Source organism: Castanea sativa, chromosome 11, assembly GCF_040712315.1.
Source record: "Castanea sativa cultivar Marrone di Chiusa Pesio chromosome 11, ASM4071231v1".
In the NCBI taxonomy this organism is placed as follows: domain Eukaryota; kingdom Viridiplantae; phylum Streptophyta; class Magnoliopsida; order Fagales; family Fagaceae; genus Castanea; species Castanea sativa.
Genome location: NC_134023.1, coordinates 30,712,290 through 30,720,130, shown reverse-complemented (window position 1 = coordinate 30,720,130; position 7,841 = coordinate 30,712,290).

Below are 7,841 nucleotides of genomic sequence, written 5' to 3'. Positions count from 1 at the left end.
GAAATGATCATTCTAAATACCCAGAAGTCATAATTACATTTCATGCATTAAATCATTCATCACATGTCATAAAAACGATCTTGAGACTCTAACAATCGTGATGATATGCCTGATTCCCAAATCGGACCGCCGAATTGAAAGATATCATAAGATCAAGTTTTCACGGTCTGCGTGCATTTTATGTGGGTGAAGCTGATCACGTGTGATTAATTGAAATTAATTCTGATTGATTAACAATTAAAATTAATTGAGTAATTTATGTGATTGGTTGTTGGATTTGATCAACAATAAGCTTGGTTGTATAGGAATAAAATGGATAATCAAATAATAAGGGAATTGTTGATAATTAAGTTTTTTTTAAAATTAATTATCAGTTAGATAATTATTATTTTAAGGACCTAATCATCAAGTTAAAAGGGATTTATTTTGGAACACAAGTTTAAAAAATGTCCAAGTGCAGTTCCCGACTCAAAAAATCCCTAAAAAAGAGTCCAAATGGAACAAAAAGAGAAAACTAGGCCAAGCACCAAAGAGTGTCAATCGGCACTCTAGGAGTGCCGATCAGCACATGGCAAGTGTTGATCCGCACTTCCACAGTGTTGATTGGCATAAATTTGAGACCCGGTCCAAAAATTTTTAGATCAGATTAAAACACCTCAAATTCGATTTTTAGGAATAAAATTTGTCCTAACTCGTGTCCGCTGATTTCCTGAGCAAACCTAACTTGTTTTTTTAAGTACAACACCCCTATAAATATAGAATTAAAATAAGAATTCAGCATTCTTCTGCTTTTAACGTTAAAGAAATTCTGGAAGTTCAACTTCAAGACTTTCTTTTCTATTAAGTATAATTTTTTTAGGATTTAGAGAGACTCATCCTCTCTCTAACTTTAAAGTGATTTCCCCATTCCCTTGTAGAATTCATTGATGCATTAATGTAGGTAAGCTTTTATATTTTTTTGATTTAAATGTTTATGCATCCAATTCAATTCTCTATGCCTTTCTAACATGCTCTTTCTTCTGTTTTTAAATTTTTCTTTATGTCAAATAAACATATTATGATGTTTGTTTATTTGCATGTGTTTGTTCATATAGATATATAATACATATGATTAAATCCTAGATCTGTTGCTTTATTTAAACCCAAAAATCAGATTTGAAGTTTTAAATCAAAATCCCATTCTTTTTCTTACCCAAAAATCAGATCTTAAATTTTAAATCAAAATCCCATTCTTTTTCTAACCCAAAAATCAGATCTGAAGTTTTAAATCAAAATCCCATTCTTTTTTTAAACCAAAAATCAAATCTGAATTTATTTTATAAAAATCTCTATTTTTTTTCTAAACCAAAAATCAGATCTGACATTTAAAATCAAAATCCCATTGTTTTCTAAATCAAAAACCAGATCTAAATTTATTTTAAAAATCTCTATTGTTTTTCTAAATCAAAAATCAAACCAGAAATTATTTTTTTAAAACCTCTTCTGTTTTCTACAACAAAGAATCAAATCTAAAATTTTATTTTGAAAATTCATTCTTTCTTATTTTAAAAAATTAGATCTGAAAATTTCTTTCAAAACCCATTCTGTTTTTTAATTAAACAATCAGGTTTGAATTTTCCTCTTGGAAGTTCATTCTGTCCTTTAATTAAAAAAAAAAAGATTTGGAGACTCTTTTTAAAATCCATTCTTCTTTGATTTTAAAAATCAGATTTGAACTTTTTTAAATTTCTTTTGTATGTTAATGGATTTGAAACTTCACTTGAAAAATCCTTTTTATATAAGTAAAATTCAGATGTGATTTCTTCTTGCATAGATGCAACAAATGTAAAATTTTGCATATTAACCAACCATAGCTCTAGGAATATTGACACAACAATTTGCATGTCATTTTTTGGGTATTTAAAAGGTCATTTAAAAATCTAGAAGACTAGGCTCTGTCTAGACAGAATGGGTGCCTAACACCTTCCCATTCAGTAACCTAGCTCTTGAACTTTAGATCTTGGGTTCGTAGAAGAGTATCTTATTTTCTTTTGATAGATTGTAACTAGGAAACAAGGTCTTGTAAGTTCTTTTTTACTAGATTGTAGATCGTCTGTTGGGCGTATTCGCAAGCTACCTGACGGGTCCTTAAGGAAAGTGGGGCTTAAAACCATCAGCGCTTTAAGGATTCATCCCAATGGGTCCGTGGTAGGTGGAACCCACTGGAGGGGGTATTCATCCTAATAGGTCAAAGTGCCCAAAATACTTTTTTAGATGAAAATAACCCTATCACCAATGGTCTTGGTATTGCGAGATTTGGAGCTACAGTCGTCAAGATATCACGCTTGGAAGGAAGGTGATGTAGTGCTGAAATACTCTATGACGTTTTTCTTTAAAAATTTGCATCTACCAATTTGGGGCAGATATCATCAAGCCTTTTTATGAAAGGTAGCCAAAACCTTGTTCTTCAAGATGGTTAAGCTAGATCACTCCAGTTCCTGCCCAATTAGTACAGTTTATTGCGCGAAATTGGCCCAAAAAATACTTGTTTTTCCTGAAGAAAAAAAAAAAGTGAAGATTTGTTTAGGGATTTTTGGTATTTTGGTGATATCTCATCTGTTTTAACTTCGATTTTGGCTCATAAACACTGACGAACTCTCACTAGGGAACCCGGGTCTGGCAGGAGGTGGAGGTGTAATTCGAGACAAGGATGGTGCTTGGATTGTGGGGTTCTCTAGAAATATTGGCATCACATCCAGCTTTTTAGCTGAACTATGGGCTCTTCATGATGGCCTCTTACTTTGCATAAATCGAAATTTGAATGCTGTTGAGTAGAATTATATGCAAAATCTGTAATAGATGTTTTGTACTCTCCAAGTTGTCCTAACAATCTGATCTCTCCATTGGTGGATGATTGTAGGAGATTGGCTACCCAAATTCCCCAAATTCATTTAACCATTGCTATCGAGAAGCAAACAGAAGCGCTAACAAGCTTGCTAGGATGGGAGCTTTCCAAGAGAACTAATTTGATCTTTTTGAATCTCAGCCTGTGAACGTTTCTATTATTTTTATTTTTGAGTTTAGCGGTCTTTACTTAAGCCGGGAATGCCCAGATACTTTGTTTGTTTCTTAATTTTTGCAATGATATCTGTTTTTACTGAAAAAATAAGTTTGTCAATTAATGTAAACTTTTTGCTGCTATGATATATTTGTAGTTGTAGATAAAAAGTGATGTTGATAGTAGACCCAAATGAGAACCTATCAACTCAATTATTGTGAAAAATTTTGTGTGTGAGAAGTGTTATTTGCACGATATTTTCACAACAAATTGTTAGATGACAAGACCTATCGCCTAAAATTTGTAGTAAAAGTGCTGTGAAAATACTATAGGTATACCCCTTCTTCTTTCTTGTATACGCAGCAGGTAAAAAATCAAATGTTTTTGAGTGAAAGGAAAAGAAAAATTGTGGTGAATGAGCAGAAAGCAGGGCACGTTGATAGGGAGATGGACCACAAAATGTATAGTCTCCTTCAGACAGAAATTTGTTGGACCACCTGCAAAGTGTCAGACACACTTCAAATATGGACCTAATTGTAGCAGCCTCAAACCAAAATGTTCTTAAGACAATAAAGGAAAAGGATCCAAGACAAGAGATGAGATAAATATATGAGTAAAATGCAAAATTAACCCTGGAAGTTTCTTTAGATTTCATTTTGGTCTTCTAATTTTTGTTTTTGTTCATTTCAGTCCTCTAACATTTAAGTTTATTTAATCAAAGCTTTTCTATCAACTTTTGTTATATGTTGGGGTTAATTTTTCAATTTTATAAATTTTTCTTCAAATTTTTTAAATTAAAAAAAATTCAATTAATGATTGAAAATATTTTCCAGATTTTTTTTTTCAAAAAATTTTAACAAAAGTTAACGGAAATGCCTTAATTGAATAAATCTGAAACTTAAAAGACTGAAATGAACGAAAGTAAAATTAAAGAACTGAAATAAAATTTGAAGTTACAGAATCAGTTTTGCATTATAGCCTAAATATATAAATGAAATGGGACCAAATTTTGCTAAACAACCAGATTATTGTCTTCCTCGTCCTTTGCTACCCTTGACTCTGTCTGTGTCCTCTCTCTCAAAAAGAAAAAGACTCTGTACTGTGTCGTTTGTGGTGCACTTTGCGCCATCCCATAAATATATATGCTACAATCCGCATGCATGCTTAAAGCCTTAATCCGCTTTCCACCTTCCCTAAGACAGCCATTATTACGCATTATTTATTAACTTTTACATTTACTACTTACCTATATCTCAGAGAATGCACAGTAAAGCATGGCATGACATGAAAGAATGTAAAAAGGGATTCCATGCATATCTTACTTCCTGTATTTTATTTATGAGAAATGCTAACAAATGCCTTTAGGTAATTAGTTAATAATCATTTAAAAAAAGTTTTTATGGGAAAAAGAAAAAAAACAATTAATATTTTGACAGCTTTTTTCATTTCCTATATAAGTGGTGTTTAAAATGCTGAAGCAATCTGACATCCACCTGAAACTAATAAACACCAGAACACATTAACTTTAGTTTCTCTCACGGAGGAGCTAGTCTTCTTAGGTGTAGTAGAATAGTTTGTCCCTTCATCAAGAAGGTGTAAGTAGTCTCCGTGGAATAGAAATATTCCTCGGCTAGCGGTTTCTTGTTTTGGGGGTTTGGGAAACAGGAGTGTGAGGTCAGGAATCATCACCCAAGCAATGGATGATCTTACACAAGATTGGAGCCGGTTAACATTATGTGATAGGGAAGGTCTTGGTTGCTGCCTTACTAAAAAGGATAGTTCAAGTGATTTTTGTATTGCAGCGAAGTTCCTGACAAAGAGAGCTCTGAACATTGATGTGATTGCAAAAACTTTTACACCTTTATGGAGAGCACAAAATGGCTTCAAAATTCAGAACCTTGGAGATCACAAAATGTTGTTTAGTTTTGATAATAAGGTGGATGTGGACAGAATTCTCCTAAGTGAACCGTGGAGCTTCGACAAGCACCTAGTGGTGATGCAACGTTATGAAAAAGAGGTCCCTGTGCAGGAGCTCAAGTTTGATAGAATAAGTTTTTGGGTCCAACTTCATGGCATCCCACCTTGCTATATGACAGTGGACGCAGCAGAGAAGATTAGTGCAGTCATTGGAGATGTCTCTAGGTCCACTGACTTTAAAGAGGCAGATGGCGGTAATTTTCTACGAGTTAGGGTATCAATTGACTTATCCCTTCCATTATGCCGAGGATGTCTAGTTTCTTTGAAGAAGGAGAAGCAAACATGGATAAGTTTCAAATATGAGAGACTCCCTAATTTTTGTTATTGGTGTGGTAGGCTAACACACGATGATAAGGACTGTCAGATGTGGATTGAAAGTGAAGGAACACTACTGCCTGATCAATGGTAGTTTGGTCCAAGCATCCGTGCCCCTGCATTCATTCGGTCAAGGAAAAATGTGATTATTGTACCGGGGTTTTACTCGTCCAAGAAAATGGGAACCAGCAGCACTTCTATGAAATGTGACTCTTCAGGCCAAGCTTTATTGAACTCCATGATGACCCCTCCTATTTCGGTGACCTCCAACCATCAACGGAGCAATGAGCTAGGCAAATGTTTGGACACGGACAATTCCTAGAAGCTTAGTAACGCATGCTCTGGCGTTACTCCAATTAATGATCAGTTACGTGAATTAATTCCCATAGACAGAAGTGTGATTAATGGGATTAATTCCCATTCAGCTGGTCCGGATATTGGTGTGGTTAATGGGATTGATTCCCAATCAATTGGTCCGGAAAAAGGGGTGATAAATGGAATTAATTTCCAAGCAATTGGGCCGGATATAGCAACAAGAGAATTCAACGCCCAATTAAAGGATAATGATGGGGAGCTTTCAAAATTTAATTCTGAAGAGCCAACCATGTTAATTCTAGTTGTGAATGAATCTCCCTTAGTTCGAATTCATGACCAAATACATGAGACACAAGCCACAGAGGGGAATGAGGCACGTGCAACACATGAGGCTCATAGGGTTTCCCAAAATCCTAACCCACTTCGTGTCTTACCAACATGGAGCCGCTGACCAAGACCCCTATCCAAAGACAACCATCACTTTAAACTATCCTTAGGGCAGAAACGCGATGCTGCCAACCTCGATGATCATTTAGAATTACCATCAAAACGTCATTAGGTTTTTCAGGATGATACGAAACGCCTAGCATGGAATTGATGTGGGCTTGGGAACCTACGTACAGGGCGAGAGCTTGTAGATATTATATGGCAAAAGATCCCTCTGTCATGTTTTTAGCCGAAACTATGACAGATGATGCAAGGCTAGAATTGGTTCAAAGAAATATTAAGTTTGACCATCGTTGGGTGGTACTGACACAAGGAAGACAAGGAGGTTTGGTTATGTTTTGGAAGTCAACAATAAATCTGAAGGTGGAAGGTTCACATCGGTATTATATTGATGCTACAATAGATAAGGGTACGGATAATGAATGGCGTTTGACTGGGTTTTATGGCGAACCAGAGACAAGTAGAAGGAGGGAAGCTTGGGAAATTCTCAGGAAACTTAATTCCCGCCAAGGACTTCCGTGGCTATGTGTTGGTGACTTCAATAAAATCACGAAACAAGACGAAAAATTGGAGGGGTGCCTTAAGACCACACAATTAGATGCAATTATTTCGAGATGTTATCGATGAATACAATTTTATGGATCTTGGCTATGTGGGGTTGAAATTCATATGGAGCAAGCACTTTGAAAATGGTCAATCAATTTGGGAAAGGCTGGATAGGGGTTTAGCTACAAACAATTGGTTCTTAAAATTCCTTGGTTCTCGAGTTTTCCATTTACAAGGGAATTCTTTAGACCATAAACCACTACTGATTGTCTTTGCTCCTCTAGACTTACCTCAACAAAGGAGACCCTTCAGGTTCGAAGAGATGTGGTTGTCCAATTCAGGTTGTGAAGAAACAATTCAGGCAGCATGGTATCACAAAAGTAGTTCGGATCTAAGCAATGAAATCCTAAAAAAAATTGAGATGTGTGGGGCTGATTTAAGTTGGTGAAACCGTAATGTCTTTGGCAGCATGAGACAAGAATTGATTTGAAAAAAGGAATTGCTGCATAGGGCCGAAATTGAGGCAATGATTCTTGGAGATAATTCATGGGTTCGAGAATTGAAATCAGAAATTAATGTTCTTTTGGATAGGGAAGCGAGGATGTGGGCACAACGATCTAGACTTCTTTGGGCTAGCCAGGGTGACAAAAATACAAAGTATTTTCACAATTGAGCTACAAAGAGGTATAGAAAAAAAAAATCAAATTGTGGGAATCAAAGATGGGCAGGAGTCATGGAAAGTTGATCTGGATGAAGTAGCGACAATTGTAATAGATTATTACCAAAAGCTATTCACATCAGAAAGAATAGATCCATCAAGCTGTGTTCTAAACCATGTACCAACTGTGATCACTGAAGAGATGAACTCTTCCTTATGCCGAGAGTTCAAGAAAGAAGAGGTATTATCAACTTTGAAACAAATAGCGCCACTGAAAGCCCCAGGCCTGGATGGGATGCCACCGCTGTTTGACTAGCACTTTTGGAGCACCGTGGATAAGGATGTCACAACCTCAATTTTGTCATGGTTGAATTCAGGTACCCTACCCCACCCCTTAAACCACACTTTTATTACACTCATTCCAAGGACTAAAAATCCTGAATATGTGCACCAGTTTTGACCTATTAGTCTTTGTAATGTTTTGTACAAAATCTTCTCTAAAGTGCTTACCAACCGTTTGAAAACTGATGAGAATCAACAAGCATT